The 20038-nt window shown below is 40.3% G+C and overlaps 1 long non-coding RNA gene across 1 annotated transcript in view; it reads left to right on the top strand.

The window, feature by feature from the left end:
* The window catches only part of LOC141373058 (uncharacterized), a 206381-nt gene that overhangs the window by 139975 nt on the left and 46368 nt on the right, over window positions 1-20038 (top strand). The window contains exon 5 of the long non-coding RNA XR_012378689.1: window positions 13844-13912. This is a non-coding gene — a long non-coding RNA (uncharacterized lncRNA). The remainder of the gene's footprint in view (window positions 1-13843; window positions 13913-20038) is intronic.

Genomic DNA, 20038 nt, shown 5'->3' with positions numbered 1-20038 from the left:
AGATCTGCGGGGGATCCTTGCCCCCTTGGGGGATCCAGGGTTGTGATCCCTCCCAAGACTGCAGGGGAGACTCCACTGCAGGGGAGAGGCAGCTATGAGGGCTCTTTGTCGTAGCTTTAAACATTGCTACGTCCTCCCACACGTGTCCCCCCTTAGTTCCGAGCACAAGGCTTAGAACCCGTAGGTGCTCAGTGCCTGCTTCTCAGACTGGCCGCCTGTCTGTTCCTCTTCTTCTCAGGTGGGAGACCAGGACAGGGAGTCAAAGGAACACACAGAACCATTTTGGGCCTCAGTGTAGGAAGAGGCAAGACTCTTCACTGCCCTGAGAGTGAGGGAGATGTTGGGAAGTAAGGAAAGGGTGTGGAACACCGGGATGGGAAATGGCGGGTAGGGATTTCAACCAGAGATCAATGAGGGACTGACCAGCAACAGGACCCCTGTTCCTGCGGGGGGTGGGCCCCTCCACAAGTCCACGGCCCTTCCCTTATTCTCCTCGTCCAGCCACGCTGGCTTTCTCTGGGCCCTCAGAGACACCAAGCTCATTTTGACCTCTGGGCCTTCACAGTTGCTTTTCTCTGTGCCCAGTAAACTCCTGTGTCTTGGCTCAGGGGTCATTTCTGCTGAGAGACTTCACTCGCCTCAGGCCTTGGGTCAGCTGCCGTTGCCTTCTGTGCCTGTCACTGCCCGAACTTTCCCATTACCACACTCACCACCCTTGAACTTTATGATTTGTGTAATCGTCCTTCTGCTTCGTCAACGGCTAGGAGGTGCCCCAGAAGGACAAGTGTGGTGTCTATTCTGTATTAACCTCTGCTGCAGCCCCAGGACCCAGCACGTTTCCTGACCATCCTCAGTGCTCAATACGTTTGTTCAGTGATAAACTCTGGTGTAAATTTTAGAATATTCTTAGGACAAGAGATAATAATTGTAGATCTTTTCTCTGGCAATGGAATTATACTTGCTTCATCTGTTGCCTTCTTTCTGTCATGTCACATAATGCTAGGGGAGGGGTTCAAGTCCATTTATATATTTATCATAGCATGTTTGGGCAAGAGCCATCAGCATCCAGGCCCCCAGAGGTAATGCCATCAGTTCGGAGCCTTGCCTTATGGAATAGAAAATTGGGATAGTGATCCGCTTAACTCCAAGGGGATATTTTTCTCTAATATAAAAGATTATTTTTTTTCCTCCAAAGGGCAACTACGTCATCTAGAAAATGATTTCAACCCCTGATTTCACATTAGGTACAGTTATGGAGATGGAGTCAGACACTCTTCCATGGGTCCCGCATAGATCTGGTGACCAAAAGGCACCTGTTTTTTAAGCTACCCTGTCTCAGAAATTCACTTCCTATTAGAGTCAGAGTTTTGTGTCATCTCTCCTTGAACTCTGCAGTCTCACTGGGAAGAGGAGAAGGGACAGAACGGGAAGGCAGAGTAAGTGGAGGGAAGACAGGGACAAGGGTGTTCTATGAATGGGAGAGTCCTTCACTGTGACAAGTTGCACTGCAGAGGAGTGAGCTGTGAGTGTGTGTGTGCGCGCGCATGACAAATGAAGCAGAGAGGAAAGAGTAAGGGAGTAAGCGGCAGGGTTTCTGAGTTTGACAAGCCAAAGGAGTTAGAACAACAATGACTGGTGCTTGTATAACAGTTTTCAAAGTTGACATTTGACGTTTATGGTGCTTTCGTTAATGAGATGTTTGAGTAGAGAAACAATAGCGCTCAAATTAAGTTCAACTAAAGACTCAAAATACCTTTATACATTTTTGTTTTTATCTTGTCTTCCAGCGACACACGAAGAGAAACAGTGTCGCTGGAAGTGGCTCAGTGACAGTGGCTATGACAACAAACGCATTTCATTTTCTTACTTTTATGCACATGATAGACAACACCGAGGAACTTTGGATATCTTTTCTACATAGACAATTAAGCAACTAGAGACTGCCTCCCACCCCTAAAATGATTTGAACCCATACCACGTTATCCTGGGATTTAAGGGCAACACTGTGGGTGGGGACTAGACACAGTTAATAAACCAGAGACTCAGCTTTGCGGCTAAGGAAGAATCATGTCTTAATCTTGGATAATCAGTTCTCTTTCTTTGTAAAGTGTTACTCTAGTCTTTGATGGGAAATGTGGATTCAGGAGAATGAATTCCAAGAGAAGCAAGAGGGTGAGACTTCAAGTGCACAAGGATTCTTTATTACTCACCACATGCAGGGCATTACCTGAGGCATCGGGGTTAGTAGCAAAAACATGCAAAAGGCAATTCCTGTTCTTCCAGTTTTATGTAGATAGTATGGGTGCCCCTGTAACGCTAACTTCTGGCAGAGTCTTGTCCTTACTGACAGTCTTAAAGTTCATCTCAGTCTGTGGACACCCAGCCTAGGGATTCTCAGCAGGAGAATCTCAGGAGAAAACAATTTAGGAAAAAAACCTATCTGATGAGTCTATGCCTTTTAGTATTCAAGGCACAAGAGATCAACTATTTTCATAGCCCAAGAGCCAATGAGTTTTTAGTGACTTTCTGCTTATCATATAGCAGATTGGGTAGGTGACTTCTTTTCCCCCTAGTGAATTTTATTGGTTAAGATATTTTAGGATTCTAGGCTTGTGTGTAAGTGTGTGTGTGTGTGTGTGTGTGTGTGTTCTGAATTAATGGTTCAAATGATTCTAAGTAATGTGGATATTTTCCAGCATGTTCTCCTGTTGGTCTGTGTCAACCCTGTCTCTACAGCTCTTCCAGCAATGACTTCTTAACTTGAATGGTTATTAGAATTGGGTGGGTAGCTTTTTAAACTTATAGATTTGCAAGCTCAGGCCAGGTCCACCCAGTTAGAATCTCTAGGAGTGAAGCCCAATTTTATAAACGTGCTCAGAAAATTTGGATAATTAGCTGGTTTAAAGTCTATATTATACTATATTCCAGAGTCTCTTGTGCAGTATTTTCAAAGACAAAAATGTATGAGGGGGGCGGATCAGAGCATTCCTTTTGATGTCAGTTAGATAGTCCTGGGTCTGAATAGTAGATTCACCACGTTTCAGCTGCAACATGACTTTAGGCAATTTTCTTAGAGCCTCGTATAGAAGATGGAGTTAATACTACCACCTAATGAATAGGATTGCTGTGGAGATCAATTTTAAAAACAAATGCAGCGCAATCACTTCAGGGAATATGGCACTTAATAAAAGTTGGCTATTGTTATTTGTAGTGTGTGAGTGTTTATGTACATGTTACATATAAATGTGTGTATGCATATGTTCATTGCATATTCTAAATATTCTTATTCTCCTCTGTCAGTCTCCTATAAATGTAGACTCAGAATTTTCTGTGGATAATTTTTCAGGGCAGTATGTAGCTTTGACATTTTACATCCGGGCTCTTCAGAATTTTCTGTAAGTAATCTCTAAAGAGTATATGAGAGTATCCAGTTTTATGTTGTTCTCTGCTGTGTTTCAGTTTGTTGGCATTTAGGACAGTGCGTGGCATACATTGACTGCTCACTAAAACAATCAGGCCCATCTGTTTATTTAAATTTATTTTTTTCTTCCAATTTTTACTTAAATTCTAGTTAGTGAACATAGAGTGTAATATTGGTTTCAGGAGTAGAATTGAGTGATTCATCACTTACAAGAACACCCAGTGCTCAATACAACAAGTGTTGGAGAATCCTTAACACCCATCCCCCACTGGTTTAAAATCACTGCAGCTACACCAGCCGTGCGGTCTGTAGGTACCTGCTGAGCAGTGAGGAAAGTCAAAGCACACCTCCCAGAGGGATGCTTAAGCGTCCGCATGGGAACACTGGAGGGACCTTTGTTTGATCTAGTGTCCATTGTTCACATCCTTCACGCGTGGCTTCTAAAGGCCATCTGAGCGCACATCTGGCATACCCGCTTAGCATGTGTGGTTTTGCCAGGTAGACATGCCGGCCAATGACAATCATCTGGGAAAGTGCAGAGGCAAAACTCTATAGTAGGAGAGCCGTCATGGAGAGACAAACACTTAGGAAGCATTTGTTTCCGTGCAAGGTCACTGCTCATTAATACTCGTGCAGATAGCTTATTAACCACCCAGAAAATTCACTTCAAGCTTTCAAGCTACATAATACTCAGTATCACTCCCTGAATAGAGATGAGATGCGCACTTGCTGCACAGGATGCTAGGACAATGCTGCAAACCGTAAGCGCCATCGACTCTGACAGTGGAGATTATCTCATGTCTGGCTTATCCCACCCTATCTGCCCCCTGCCCCCAGTACAGGACACTTCTCTTTCCAGCTTAGGTTTGAAACCTTTTAAGAAGGATTCAGGACTCTGAAAAACAGCACTTTACGCCAGAGAGCGGGGTTGGAGGAAGAATGTCACCCTGTGCAGTGGGAACTTTGCTCTGGGCACCCACCGAGCAGTGACCATTGTGCGTTGGCCAGTCTTCCAGATCTGCTCCTTTAGGCAATCCTTCCGTCCCCTCTAGAGCCTCATGTGGCATCTGCTTGCACACGACAGCACTATATTCAATGAGTAAAGAGAGTCACTCATTCTAGTGTGGTTTTTAAAAATATAATTGAAGTTCCCTGACTGTCACGCCAGGCTCATTATCTAATGGGGTGAGGTCGGGGTAGAACTTGCCTAACTACAGTTCAGATGTGCAAGATAAAAGTAGTAATGATCTTATAGCCACATTTGCTTTACCTCAAAGCCCCCTTCCTAATGATGGCTGCAAAAACTTCAACTTGCCAGTGACATACAGCTCAGTATTGTTGGGTATAAGAACAGGGTTTATGATGTTGGTAAGCACTTTGTCCAAAGTTCAAACTTCCCATCTGTTTCTTTCAACACAGAAAGGCCTCTCTTGCCTCTGTTCTACAAAGATGCCATATGCGTACAAGTAGACGCTTAAGCGTCCGCATGGGAACACTGGAGGGACCTTTGTTTGATCTAGTGTCCATTCTGTCTGCATTCTCTGAGATGTTTCATTGCATCTGATCATTGAGCAAGTAAGTGGGTGTCCACAGATGTGTGGCTGGTGCTGCCTTGTGCTTTGGGCACTGTGTTGGCCGCCACTGCTTAGTCAGGGGTGATGAGGTTCCCCACCCCGTGGGCTCTGTCCTGACCCGGGCCTTTCCTAGTCCACAACTTGGCTCAGTACTTGTGTACTGCCCCCACTCCTCACCCCCCCCCCCCCGAGCATACAGACTTCTGGATCCCTGGACTGTGGAGAATCAGGACTCCTAGCTCCATCCATCTACCTAGAAGCTAGACAGCTTCCTAGATAGCTACCTACCAGCCGATTCCATCCACTTCTCCCATCTCATAGTGATCTGGCATCGTGAGAACCTCAGGCTTCTGTAAGGGGCTTGCAAATTTCTAGAGAAGTGAGGAGAACACTTGTAAGGGGTGTTTCTACTGCACCCCTCCATAGAAGTTCAACTCTGAGATGAGAGGTGGTAGACATTTAAGATATTCCTGAATTTTCTCCTCTTTTTTTCTTCTCTCTCTTCTTTCTTTTTCTTTCCTCCTCTCTGTCTTCCCCAACTCAGCTCTTTCCTTGACTCTTGGTGGGCTCTCTCCTTCCTTTCAGCCTGATGAGTGGCTCTAGATTCCACCTTCCTCTTCCCTAGGAGGTCCTTACCTACCCCTTCCCTGGCTGCAGGAAGGGAGTAAGGGCTATAGGGGAAGGATCTGCGTTAGTTCGCTAGGGCTGCTATAACAAAGTCCCACAAGCCAGGAGGCTTCAACAACAGAAATCTCTCATCTCTAGCGGCCAGAACTCTGAAGTCAAGACATTGGGTGGTGTTGGTTCCTTTTGAAGGCTGTGAGAGAGAATCTGTTTCACGCTTCTCTCCCTGGCTTGTAGATGGGCAGTCTTCTCCCTATGCCTTCCCATCATTTCCCTCTTCCCATAAAATTTCCTCTTCTTATGAGGATACCTGTCATATTGGATTAAGGCCCACCTAATGACCTCCTTGTAACTTGATTACCTCTCTAATGTCCCTATGTGCAAATAAGGTCACATTCTGAAGTACTGGGGTTTTGGATATCAACGTATGAATTTGGAGGGGATAGTGAAGGCACAATTCAACCCATAACAATTACCAAGGGGAGAAAACACATTGGTAAGCTTTTCAAAGTGTTTCTGTTATCCTACTACATTATATCTGTGTGCTAGGGTGGCGTGAGGAGGCTGTCAGTGCTCTGTGGATGATTATCTTTGGTGGCTTTGAATGGAATTGGAAGTTGTCTTATCATTTTTTTATACTGTCACCAAGGGGACACTTTGAGGTAATAACTCTATCAGTGAAGTTTTGTGCTGGGGAATGAATGTATGTGGCGAACTTTGTAATTTATGAGGTTCCTGGGTTTTTATAGCGTGAGAAAAGGGGCCAAGAAATGGAGTAGATGTTAACGTTTTTTCTAAGAATTCCTTGGAAACCCTGCTCCATCTTTGTATGAGATGCAATATATTAAGGAGGTAGCTGAGGCAGCATTTGCAGGTCCAATTAAATATGGAAGCTGGGGGAGAGGGGTTAGTCAGTGATGGTCCCTGTGATTTCAATTTGAGTGATTGGAATGGGACAGGAGTGGTGGTGGGGTTGATAAATTCACTTTGGGGTTTGAAGTGCCTGAGGGACATTCAAGAAGAGATGTCCTATAGGATGGTCCATAGCTCTGTGCTCTATACACAGAGTATTTAGTGCTCTACTAGCAGTTATGATCCCCATTTTACAAATGAGAAATTGAAACTCACAGAGGTGAAATATCTTGTTCAATGTCAGTATCAGACCTATGTGATTCCAAACCCAAGGATTAAAAATGGTCCCAGTCACTTGCTCACAGATCTAAGACAAAGGCAGCCAGGGACCATTGCTCTTTACTTAGGACACATACATTTCCTGTGTTGGCTTGCTTCCTCCCAGATCTGGAAACTGTACAAAGCAAACCCTTCACAAGAGCTCCCATAGTGTTAATGTCTAAAATAACATGGGAGCCTAGAAGTGCTACTTAATAGTCATATGGTAAAAAAATACATTTCCTATGTAGCACGATCTTAAATATATTCTAAATAGTTGAAACATCTAGGTTAGAATTCACCAGAAGTTTGGAGAAGAACTGTCTGCTTCAAGGGTTTATGATTTGCCAGGTTTGCTAAATTTCTTTTCTTTCTTTCTTTCTTTTTTTTTTTTTAACATGAGATCAATACTGTTTTCAAAACAGTGATTTCATGGATGTATCTAAACTTGCTTTTATGATAGCCCTTAAAAATGTTATGTCATGGGGTGCCTGGGTGGCTCAGTTGGTTAAGCATCTGACCTTGGCTCAGGTCATGATCCTTGGGGTTCTGGGATTGAGCCCCATGTTAAGCTCCCCACTCAGCAGAGAGTTTGCTTATCCCTCTGCCCTTCCCCCCACTGATGCTTTTACTTTCTCTCTCAAATAAATAAATAAAATCTAAATTTTTAATTTTTTAAGAAATTTAAATTCTTTATTATAAAAATTCTTAATGTATTCTGCTTGGGAGATAACCTACACATTATATGGTAAAAATGATATGCCAACGTTAGATAATTGAAGTTATAGAAGGATAAAGAGAAATTTAGTGGCTTCTAACTCAAACTGTTTCAAGCCAAAACAAGAAATTTTGTGGACCATTAATTCCTAAGGGAAATTAGTGCCTTAACTATTTTTTTATAAGTGTGTAAATGTGCACAACTGGCAAGATACTGACATTTAAACAACAGCACCGTTATCTTTAGTCTGCATGCAAAGGAGCATACTGAATGATTTGAAACATGGATTCTAAGGGAATGCTGAAATTCACTGGGTGCTCGCTGATGGAACACAGCTCATGACCCTCTGAGAATGGGATACAAAATATGGTCAACAAGCTGACTCTCATTTTGGCTGTACCACTAATTTAGGAGATTGGTACCGGGATCTGAATACTTCTAACAAGAGACCTGAAAGAAAGAAGTAATCAGAATTGACTGCTATGTTTTCTACTTGAGGAAGGAAGTAAGGCAGTGAAATGCCTTCTCTGCAGACACAGATGTACGTGGGTGAATGAAAAAAAAAAGCAGAAAAATGAAAAGAGATGGAATGACATCTTATCTGCAGCTTTAAGTGAGCAAAACCACAAATGGAGGTTATTTGCTTCTAATTTGAGTTAGAGTTGAGTATTTATTTCCAAATAGTAGGCACTATGATGTGGTTTTAAAGAACCCGAACTCTCTTTTCAGAAAGACCGCCCTAAAAATTTCACCAATTACCAGCTCTGAGACCCTGGGCATATTCCTTAAGTTTTCTAAGCCTGAATGTTCTCTACTTCTACAATAGAAATACTATATTTATACCTGCTTCAGAGCACTGTGAACATAAAATGCAATTATGTTTGTAAGGTGCTTAACCTAACATCTGGTCCATGACACACAGTCAGTTCACACAAGCAATTACTATTATCCTTATCATTGGGGCATCTCACTCCAAGCCGACACCTCATTCCAAGTTATCTGGTTTCTTTTGCCCTGCCTTCTAGTAGAAAATCACTGGTTGCCTCTGGGCTCTGGCTCATCCAGGAGTCCAACTTCATGAATACTCTTCTTCACCCAGCCATTGTCCTATGGTAGAAGCAGAGGTGTGGGCTCTAGCCCTAGGAGACCAGCCCTGGAGCTGGAACAGTGCATGAGTCTCTCCCTCCTCCCTTTGCCACAGACCCAGCTTTCTTTCTTACTTGTCCTTCTCCTCTGATATCTCTCCCTCAGCATTTCCAGTGTCTTTCCCATTCCTTCTAATGCAGTTGTTGTTGTTTTTTTTTTAATCCCTTTTTTTTTTTTCTAGTTAGCTCTCGAATCAGCCAGAGTGACGATGAACTCAACCCAACTGGGTTACTTAGCCCTGCAACATTCCCATTCTTCTGTTTAGCTCCACAGACCCTCAGATGGGAAGTGAGGATAGAACGATGCTTAAGCGATGGGGGCCACATCAGTGTCAGGCTCTCATTCCTTCAAACTTTCTCTGAGCCCTCCTTGCTCACCCTCCTGTTGTCACGTGTCCTTTTGTGTCTGATCTTCGCATGTTGTTCTCTGCTCTGATCACTGATGCCATTTTGTCTTGCTGAGAGTGCTCATCATCCCTGCTTTAGAAGCTGAACTCTTCTTAGCTGCTTTAACACTTTTGTTTCTTATTCTGCCTATTGTCATGACTGTACTAATATTGCTCTATTTGATTCTGCACTTAAAGTTATAGATAGGCAAATATTCAGTATCTTCAAAAGCTCAGTGAATAAAATATTCTGTGCCCCCTTCTTTCTGACCCTGCTTCTCCATAATGGAACTAGGTAACCTGAGATCCACAGAGGCTTTAAACAGAAGTTTCCATAGTGATCATCCCACGGAAGGGTTGCTTTTCTCACCACCCTGACTGATGTCTTCACTGCTCACACCTGTAGTCTTTCATACAAATGTACACATTGTTTGTATTGTTTGTGGTTTAAAGAGCTGCTGGTGGATGGTGTTGACTTCCTTGCTTCCTTCAGGGACAGAACCATGTTCCATGGAGTCCTGAAGCTTAGGTAGTTTTGGAGCCTCTTTAAGAAAAAGAATAAAAAATACTGTGAATATGAAATTAATATTTCTCCAAAATTAAAAAGCAAATTATAACAAGTTATAATTTTTGAAAGCTAGGAACCCCCACAATCATCATATGGTTCAGAAAAATATCTCTTTATGAATTTATCCTCTGTTTTTTTTTGACACTTGATTTTTTTATTATGAAAGTGTTCCTCTGATGCACCTCTGTAACATTTTTTTCCTACATTTTTGGTTACATGCTCTTTAATTGCCTCTTTATTCAACAAAGGTTTTGCAGTATTGTTCTATAGACAGAGAGGACAAAATTCGTCCTTTTCTCTAGCACAATTAATGGAAATTGGTATCTTTTTATTGACAGCTCAGAACAATTTCTGTCTTAGTCTATCCAGGTCGCTATAACAAACTACCATAGTCTGGGTGGCTTGTAAACAACAGAAATTTATGTCTCAGTCCTGGAAGCTGGGAAATCTGACAGTCAGCATTCCAGCAGGGTGGGTTCTGGTGAGAACTTTCTTCCTGGTTTATAGATGGCCACCTTCTGTCCTCACATAACAGAGAGAGATCATCACTCTTGTGTCTCTTCTTGCAATGACATTGATCTTCTTCACCCTCATGACCTTATCATCTCCCAAAGGCCCCATCTCCTAATCCTATCACACTGGGGTTAGGATTTCAACATACAAAGTTGGGTGGGGCACATACATTCAGTCTGTAACCACTAAAAATCACAACTCAAATGCAAGTGAGTACACAGTACATAAATATATCCTGCTGAATCCAAACTCAGTATTCCTTCAACTCAGCTTACCTTTAGCTGGATCCAAAATTACCCATGGCCACTCCAATGTCCCTCAACAAGAGGGCAAGTATAATGAAGTTAGAATAAGAATAAAAAGAGAGATCTCAACTCATTGCAGTTAAAATATCTTAAAAATTTCACCAAGTTAAAAAACCCACATATTTCTAGGACCTCATTCAAGTACTTGGGAAATTGAAGGCTCTGAAGCTTAAATTTCATTAGCCCCACAGTAAATCCACATCTGCCTGCTTGCCTTTCTCTTTCCTACTACTTCCCCACCCAACTATTTCTTTTTTTCTTCCCTTTCCCCCTCCCTTCCTTCCTTCCCTCCTTCCATTGTAAAATGCTTGGAGTGGGGGAAATGGGGTGATGTTGGTCAAAGGGTACAAACTTCCAGCTAGAAGATGAATAAGTTCTTGACATGTGATATACAGCATGTTAACTATAATTCATGAGATTATATTATACAATTGAAAGTTATTAAGAGAGTAGATCTTAAATGTTATCACCACACACATACATACACACACAAAAATGATAATTATGTGAAAGGATGAGGTGTTAGTTAGCTTTACTCTGGTAACCATTTTGCAGTATTTGCGTGTACCAAATCATCATACTGTATAGCTTATATGTAAATAATATCTCCATAAAGCTGAGGGGAAAACCCCAGAATTATTAAGAGTGACTGCTTGGGTTTGCATCCCAGCTGGATCACTTGCTACCTATTTGTCTTTGAGTGAGTTGCTTAACCTCTCTGGACTTAATTACTCATCTATGAATTGTGGATAATTATAATTCTGGTCTCATAGAATTAAAGAAGATAAAATGTGTAAATTATTTAACTGACACATATGGAGTGCTCAATAAATGTTAGCTTTTGTTCTATATACATACAAAACAGAAGAGAGGTCACACATTTTGGGGATGTGTAACAAATGTACATGAGAAATTATATCATGAGTCTTCACAGTAAATGCTCCCAATAGCAGGTGGTGAATATCCCAGCAGGATAGAGTTGTTTGGTATGCCAAATAAGTTACTGAGCTGTGAGTTAAGTGCTAAGATTTGGATAAACAAAGAGGAAAATGAAGGAGACATATCTGTTGGAGACTAACACAAAGAATGAGGCATGGATTCTGGAAAATGTGTGGCTACTCGTACTACAATAGTAATTTTCAAATTTCATTAGAATGCAATAAGCTGGACTGTAGGTTTAAGCCACCAAAATTTAGCTAGCTTCATAAAATTTCCCTTTCACCAAATTAAATTAATGGATAAAATTTTCCCAACTCACAAGTTTTTGTCCCAGTTTTTTTTTTTTTTTTTTTAATTAAGAGTTGACTTCCACTGCCTTGTTGACAAATGCTAGAGTGTGGTGGAAGCAAACAATACTTAGCAAATGAATATTCAACAGAAAATTTTGTACTGTAAATAACTGTGGCAGATGCCATTAGTAGGCTGGCACAATTGTCCTTCTCAGTCTCTTTCTTTTTTATTGTTTCCCATGAAAGACAATAGAATATTAGATGTTCATATCAGCCTCCTTGCCAAAGTTCTATTAGTAGAACTGTACTGGGGATTTTCTGAGAAAGTTTTTGCTTTCCTGGCAGGGAAAGACAAGACTGGTAAAACACTTTCTCCTCTTTCTATTGTCTTGGATGCAGACATATTGCCTGGAACCGGAGCTATAATCTTGAGACTAAGAAGGAAAGACCAAAAGAACTATAGAGATACTGGCCCTGGCATCACAGATCCACCAAAGCAATGCCATCAGCCACAGGGGTAGAGCAAAAACAAAAACAAAAACAAAAAACCAAAAAGCCAAAAACCAAAACTCTCTCATTATTCATGTTCAGTGGCAGTTGAGATGTGAAGTTCTGAAACAGATAACTTTTTATGCCACTCAAGAGTTTTCACTTGTGTACTAAACAGTAAGTCAGGGACTTTGAGTCTTTCAGCCAAATTATCTGTGTGACCTTGGCTAAGTTACTTAACCTCTATTTTCTCATTTATAAGAAGACCATTACACCAACCTATCTTATAGGGATATCATGAGCTCTAGTAAATAAGCCTAAAGTGCCTCATAAATGCTTAATGATGATAGTGATCAGGCAAGCAGAACCCCTTTTGTAGGACACAGAAATGAGCTCCCCTTAAGAAGGTATCCACAAACACAGACGAGGAAAGAGTACGCACCTTCCGAAGGAAAGGTGATCATTTAAACCCTGAGTATCTAATCGGAGACTAAGTGGAGAAGATGACAGTGTCATGATTGGGTTTATTCAGAATGCACTTGAAGGCTCATCTGTTGAGAAGAGACTCATTTTATTCGCTCTTCAAATTGTACAGCGCAGGGGGTCATGACCAGGTCAATGTTAGCATATGCACCTCTGTGAAACAGCTCACCTTTTAGCCTCCTTCTTCAAATTTTGCTTACATTTTTTTCCCTCTGATAGAGAAAAAGAATTGAGATGTAAATAGCTAAAGCTAGGACAAATGCATAAAAACCTGTAATTTCAGAAAGCATTAAAATTATGTTCTAAATCAGCTTTAAAATGTAGGCATGCCTGCTGGGAGCCAGTTTTGTTTTTCAAGTGAATTCTTAGGCATAGGACTGTGGATTATCCACAGGGGTCCTGCCATGTAAATTCTCCAGAAAATTGGCAACACCCTGTTCTCCTTCAATGATGAGACTTGGATTAATTGAGGTAAAAATTTCAAATTTTCTAGTTTCCTTTTGCCATTTTTTTCCTTTTCTTATTGTTAGGAGTTTTCTTGTTCCCTTTGATATTCTAACATTTAAAAATCTATATCTGAGTAGAGAACCAAAGGTAAATGTTTAAATGAAACCTCAGAATTGTTCTGTCCATATTACATGCATTTCACTGTCTTTTGGGGCTGGATATTTCAGTTGAATAGACATGTGCCTAATGGAGCTGAGTATATGGTTTCGATCCTAGTTAATGAACTAGCCCGATTTTCACAGAGAAAAATTCCACTCATTAGACAAAAGCTATGGTTTCAATTTGTTAATATACTCTGTTGATTCCCAAGTGTGAGTGAGTGTGCTTCCATTACTGAGACTGTAACTCAAGGCAACACATTCTACCCAAGGAAGGAAAGGATTAGCATCTACAACATCATAGTTGATTAAAAAAGAGTGAGCATGAAAAGTGAATAAAATTCTGTTTATGCTTTAATAAGTCTTATTAAGCTTTGCTTCTGACCTTCTCTTTGTTTCTGACTTTCTAGGCAGCCTGCATTGGTCTGGACTAGTAATTTCTCTGAGACTCAGTGTATCCTGAGGAGGGACATGACTTGTGATGTGTTCCTATTTACAGAGCAGTCCCACTTCTCCCTTCTCTCCCGATATAGAAAACGTCTCTTTTCTTTTTGTTGACAATTTATGACTGTCCTCTCATTCTTAGTGACTGGTAGGCGTCTGTCCCTTTCAGGTAGATGAGCTGAGAATGAATGAAGTGACTCTTCAGAGTCTCAGATGTACCTTTAGTGGATGTACTTAGGTAAGTATATCGTTCCAATTTCAAATGGCAAACTTTCACTTACTTCTACTTTTCTAATGCTAACATTAAAATTTGTTAAAATTTTATGTAAAATATTTATTTAAATATTTAAAATATTTATTTACTATTTATTTCTTTTTAATGCACGGCTGGTTCTTTAGGTATATCAAGTAGGTCCGGAGTATTTACCTTTCCTTCCCCAAAACACACACACACACACACACACACACACACACACACACACACACACACCCCTTTTCTTCCTACATTCATTCTTTAGGCTAGTTTACTATCTGTAATTGGGAGCCTGCATTTAAAAATATTCAGTATATTGTTTGTTACATTTTCACTAAAATAATTTTCTTGTTTATATGATTTCTTAAAATTATGAAAAGGAATACACATCCCCGAGTTTCATATTAATAATTCAGTGCTTTACAAAGTGGCAAGTATACTTCGGTAAACTCTTTAAACTTACCCCTTAGTGAGTTTCTGATTCTAATGGAACTGATTTTGGTAACACATTATGCATCTTGAATGACATATTTAATACTTATCCTTTAAAAAGTTATTGGCAAGATTGTAAGTGTAAGTATTAAAGGTCTTTCCTCACCTATTAGAAAAAATAAAAGGATGGGGGAAGAACTGCATCAATTATCATGAGAAGAGGAGCAGATAATGTCCTTTTGCAAGAAACACTCTTAAAAGATAATGAACATGAAAAATTAATTAGATTTCAAGTTGGAAGTATCTTTCTCTACTTGATGAATTTGATAGTGCTGCTATTGCTACCTTAATGCATAAAAGAAAAAAATGTCAAAGTTAATAAGATAGTCAAGAATAAAGGGAGTGGAATGGTTATCTTTGCGGGGGCTGAGTACTCACTAGAAATAATAGCTAATTGGTATAAAGCTAACTTCGGAAAAGAATCAGGCAACATTGTTTTAGACATCTTTGACTGGCATGGTTTCTAAAAACACTTTAGTTTGCAGAGATTTAAATGCATTATAATGGAAATTGGATATCTTTGGACTGAGAAATTAGTATTTGTGTCTGGCTTGTAACTTATAAACACGTTGTTGAAAGATTTTTATTTCTTGAGAGGAAATGAGCCAGACATTTAGAATTCTCATGCCTTTCATATTCCAATTTGTTCTTTCATAAAACTAAAATTTTTTTTTTTTGGAGTTCAAAAAAGATTTTTCCGGGGCAGATGTGTGAAGAGTACTAAATGAGAGTTTTTATTTTAACCTCCCACGTTTCTCTCCTCAGTGATTATTTGAAAACCATTTATCTCTGTGGTGATAAATAAAATCTGGAGACCTGTCATCTTGTAGCTTAATTAAAAAGTTTAAGAAAAATATTTGATGCCTTACTTGGAAGAGCCCTGGACCAAATGGCTTCTTGAGGCCCCTTCCAGTTTTCAGAAGACATTTTTCTATAAATACTTTGATTCTAGGATTAGATCCAAATGATCCAAAGAATTTTACTGGCCTTCAGTAGCCCTGTACACTGATGCAGAGTTACACAAATACGTCAAAAACACAATGGATGGTGTATGGGTGATGTTTCCCAGATTGAGTTCTGGACAAAAGAGTTTCATTAATCTATGTGAAAAGGTTCTATGGTCAAAATTAATCTTCAAAATGCCATGAAACAGGGTTTAGAGAACACAGGCTTGTCTAGATGCAACTGATACACTTAAAACCAAGTTAAATATTTGGTTGCGTAGCAAGGATAATGATATTAGAGACTACTATCCTTCTGAATATAGAGGAAACATTCTCTTGAATAATCTGAAACATCATAAGCCAGACTATCTTTAACCAACAAACAAAACAAGTCTCAATGATGAATTCAGTTCAGAAGATACATGAGGCCACTTGGTGCCATTACTTCTAAGTCTACCAGCTGGTGAGATCTGTCCTCCAATGTTAGTCAGGATGGTGGCAGCCACATTTGTTCTTAGATTATTGCCAGAATCATTGGAGTCTGTGACATATGTGCTGGGAGTTTTGCCTGGATTTGGTTTGTTTTTTGTTTTGTTTTTTGTTTTTTTAGACTGGTTTGATTCTATTTTTAGATTATGGCTCATTATTCTTTTTTTAAATAAAATAATGCAGGTTTATGTTAATTATACTAAAAGAATAGGATACTCTGTAAAGAGACTCACAATAACATGGCTTAAAGAATGCAACTTTTGTTCTCTTATGTGACACAACCAATGTGAGTGTTTCTGGCTGTTGAATAGCTCTGTTCTGTACACTTTCAGACATTTGGCCTGACACATCCACCATCTACAGTGCATGCTTTCTAAGTTGGCTCTGGTCACTAGACAGGAAGGAGAATGAAAGAATTCAAAGATCATGCCTGGTGGAAATTGAACATTACTCCTGTTCATATACTACTGGAGAGAATGTAGTCACATAGTCCTGTGTAGCTACAAGAGAGGTTGGGAAACATGACTTAGCCATGGTGCAGACAGGAAGTAAGAAAGGACTTTGGTGGACAGTTAGGAATACGACACATCACTTGTCAAAAAGCACAATTGAGTAAAATTCAAAGAAGAAAGGAAGATTCACCCTAAATTCTACTACCTAAAATAATTAAAAAAAATTTTATTGTTAATGTTAATCACCATCCATTACATCATTAGTTTTTGATGTAGTGTTCCATGATTCATTGTTTGTGCATAAAACCCAGTGCTCCGTGCAGTACGTGCCCTCTTTAATACCCATCACCAGACTAACCCATCCCCCCACCCCCCTCCCCTCTAGAACCCTCAGTTTGTTTTTCAGAGTCCATCATCTCTCATGGTTCGTCTCCCCCTCCAATTTACTCCATTCATTGGTCCCCTCCTGCTATCTTCTTCTTCTTTTTTTTTTGTAACATATATTGCATTATTTGTTTCAGAGGTACAGATCTGTGATTCAACAGTCTTGCACAATTCACAGCGCTCACCATAGCACATACCCTCCCCAATGTCTATCACCCAGCCACCCCATCCCTTCCACACCCCCACCACTCCAGCAGCCCTCAGTTTGTTTCCTGAGATTAAGAATTCCTCATATCAGTGAGGTCATATGATACATGTGTTTCTCTGATTGACTTATTTCACTCAGCATAACACCCTCCAGTTCCATCCACGTCGTTGCAAATGGCAAGATCTCTTTCCTTTTGCTGGCTGCATAATACTCCATTGTGTATATATACCACCTCTTCTTTATCCATTCATCTGTCGATGGACATCTTGGCTCTTTCCACAGTTTGGCTATTGTGGACATTGCTGCTATAAACATTGGGGTGCACATACCCCTTCGGATCCCTACATTTGTATCGTTGGGGTAAATACCCAGTAGTGCAATTGCTGGATCATATGGTAGCTCTATTTTCAACTGTTTGAGGAACCTCCCTACTGTTTTCCAGAGGGGTTGCACCAGCTTGCATTCCCACCAACAGTGTAGGAGGGTTCCCCTTTCTCCGCATCCCCGCCAACATCTGTCGTTTCCTGACTTGTTCATTTTAGCCATTCTGACTGGTGTGAGGTGGTATCTCATTGAGGTTTTGATTTGGATTTCCCTGATGCCGAGCGGTGTTGAGCACTTTTTCATGTGTCTGTGGGTCATTTGGATGTCTTCTCGGGAAAAATGTCTGTTCGTGTCGTCTGCCCATTTCTTGATTGGATTTTTTGTTCTTTGGGTGTTGAGTTTGATAAGTTCTTTATAGATTTTGGAAACTAGTCCTCTCTCTGATATGTCATTTGCAAATATTTTCTCCCATTCTGTGGGTTGTCTTTTGGTTTTGTGGACTGTTTCTTTTGCTGTGCAAAAGCTTTTTATCTTGATGAAATCCCAATAGTTCATTTTTGCCCTTGCTTCCCTTGCCTTTGGCGATGTTTCTACGAAGAAGTTGCTGCGGCTGAGGTCGAAGAGGTTCCTGCCTGTGTTCTCCTTTAGGATTTTGATGGACTCCTGTTCTCACATTTAGGTCTTTCAACCACTTGGAGTCTATTTTTGTGTGTGGTGTAAGGAAATGGTCCAGTTTCATTCTTCTGCATGTGGCTGTCCAATTTTCCCAACACCATTTGTTGAAGAGACTGTCTTTTTTCCGTTGGACATTCTTTCCTGCTTTGTCGAAGATGAGTTGACCACAGAGTTGAGGGTCCATTTCTGGGCTCTCTATTCTGTTCCATTGATCTGTGTGTCTGTTTTTGTGCCAGTACCATACTGTCTTGATGATGACAGCTTTGTAATAGAGCTGGAAGTCCAGAATTGTGATGCCGCCAGCTTTGCCTTTCTTTTTCAACATTCCTCTGGCTATTCGGGGTCTCTTCTGGTTCCATACAAATTTTAGGATTATTTGTTCCATTTCTTTGAAAAAAGTGGATGGTATTTTGATGGGGATTGCACTGAGTGTGTAGATTGCTCTAGGTAGCATTGACATCTTCACAATGTTTGTTCTTCCAATCCATGAGCGTGGAACATTTTTCCATTTCTTTGTGTCTTTCTCAATTTCTTTCATGAGTATTTTATAGTTTTATGAGTACAGATCCTTTGCCTCTTTGGTTAAATTTATTCCTAGGTATCATGGTTTTGGGTGCAATTGTAAATGGGATCGACTCCTTGATTTGTCTCTCTTCTGTCTTGTTGTTGGTGTATAGGAATGCCACTGATTTCTGTGCATTGATTTTATATCCTGCCACTTTACTGAATTCCTGTATGAGTTCTAGCAGTTTTGGGGTGGAGTCTTTTGGGTTTTCCACATAAAGTATCATATCATCTGCAAAGAGTGAGAGTTTGACTTCCTCTTTGCCGATTTGGATGCCTTTGATTTCTTTTTGTTGTCTGATTGCTGTGGCTAGGACTTCTAATACTATGTTGAATAGCAGTGGTGAGAGTGGACATCCTTGCCATGTTCCTGACCTTAGGGGGAAAGCTCTCAGCTTTTCCCCATTGAGAATGATATTTGCTGTAGGTTTTTCATAGATGGCTTTTATGATATTGAGGTATGCACCCTCTATCCCTATACTCTGAAGAGTTTTGATCAAGAAAGGATGCTGTACTTTGTCAAATGCTTTTTCTGCATCTACTGAGAGGATCATATGATTCTTGTTCTTTCTTTTGTTAATGTATTGTATCACGTTGATTGATTTGCGGATGTTGAACCAAACTTGCAGCCCAGGGATAAATCCCCCTTGGTCATGGTGAATAATCCTTTTAATGTACTGTTGGATCCTATTGGCTAGTATTTTGGTGAGAATTTTTGCATCCATGTTCATCAAGGATATTGGTCTGTAATTGTCCTTTTTGATGGGGTCTTTGTCTGGTGTTGGGATCAAGGTAATGGTGGCCTCATAAAATGAGTTTGGAAGTTTTCCTTCCATTTCTATTTTTTGGAACAGTTTCAGGAGAATAGGTATTAATTCTTCTTTAGATGTTTGGTAGAATTCCCCTGGGAAGCCATCTGGCCCTGGGCTTTTGTTTCTTGGGAGGTTTTTGATGACTGCTGCAATTTCCTTAGTGGTTATAGGTCTGTTCAGGTTTTCTATTTCTTCCTGGTTCAATTTTGGTAGTTGATACCCTCTAGGAATGCATCCATTTCTTCCAGGTCATCTAATTTGCTGGCATAAAGTTGCTCATAATATGTTCTTATAATTGTTTGTATGTCTTTGGTGTTGGTCATGATCTCTCCTCTTTCATTCATGATTTTGTTGATTTGGGTCATTTCTCTTTTCTTTTTGATAAGTCTGGCCAGGGGTTATCAATCTTGTTAATTCTTTCCAAGAACCAGCTCCTAGCTTCGTTGATTTGTTCTACTGTTCTTTTGGTTTCTATTTCATTGATTTCTGCTCTGATCTTTATTATTTCTCTTCTCCTGCTGGGTTTAGGCTTTATTTGCTGGTTTTTCTCCAGCTCTTCTAGGTGTAGGGTTAGGTTGTGTATTTGAGACCTTTCTTGTTTCTTGAGAAAGGCTTGTATTGCTATCTACTTTCCTCTCAGGACTGCCTTTGCTGTATCCCAAAGATGTTGAACAGTTGTGTTTTCATTTTCATTGGTTTCCATGAATTTTTTAAATTCTTCTTCAATTTCGTGGTTGACCCATTCATTCTTTAGTAGGATGCCCTTT

Source organism: Callorhinus ursinus, unplaced genomic scaffold, assembly GCF_003265705.2.
Source record: "Callorhinus ursinus isolate GAN/ISIS: 27379988/994484 unplaced genomic scaffold, GSC_fseal_2.0 scaffold7, whole genome shotgun sequence".
NCBI classification, from domain to species: domain Eukaryota; kingdom Metazoa; phylum Chordata; class Mammalia; order Carnivora; family Otariidae; genus Callorhinus; species Callorhinus ursinus.
This window is presented reverse-complemented; position numbering and strand designations above follow the sequence as displayed.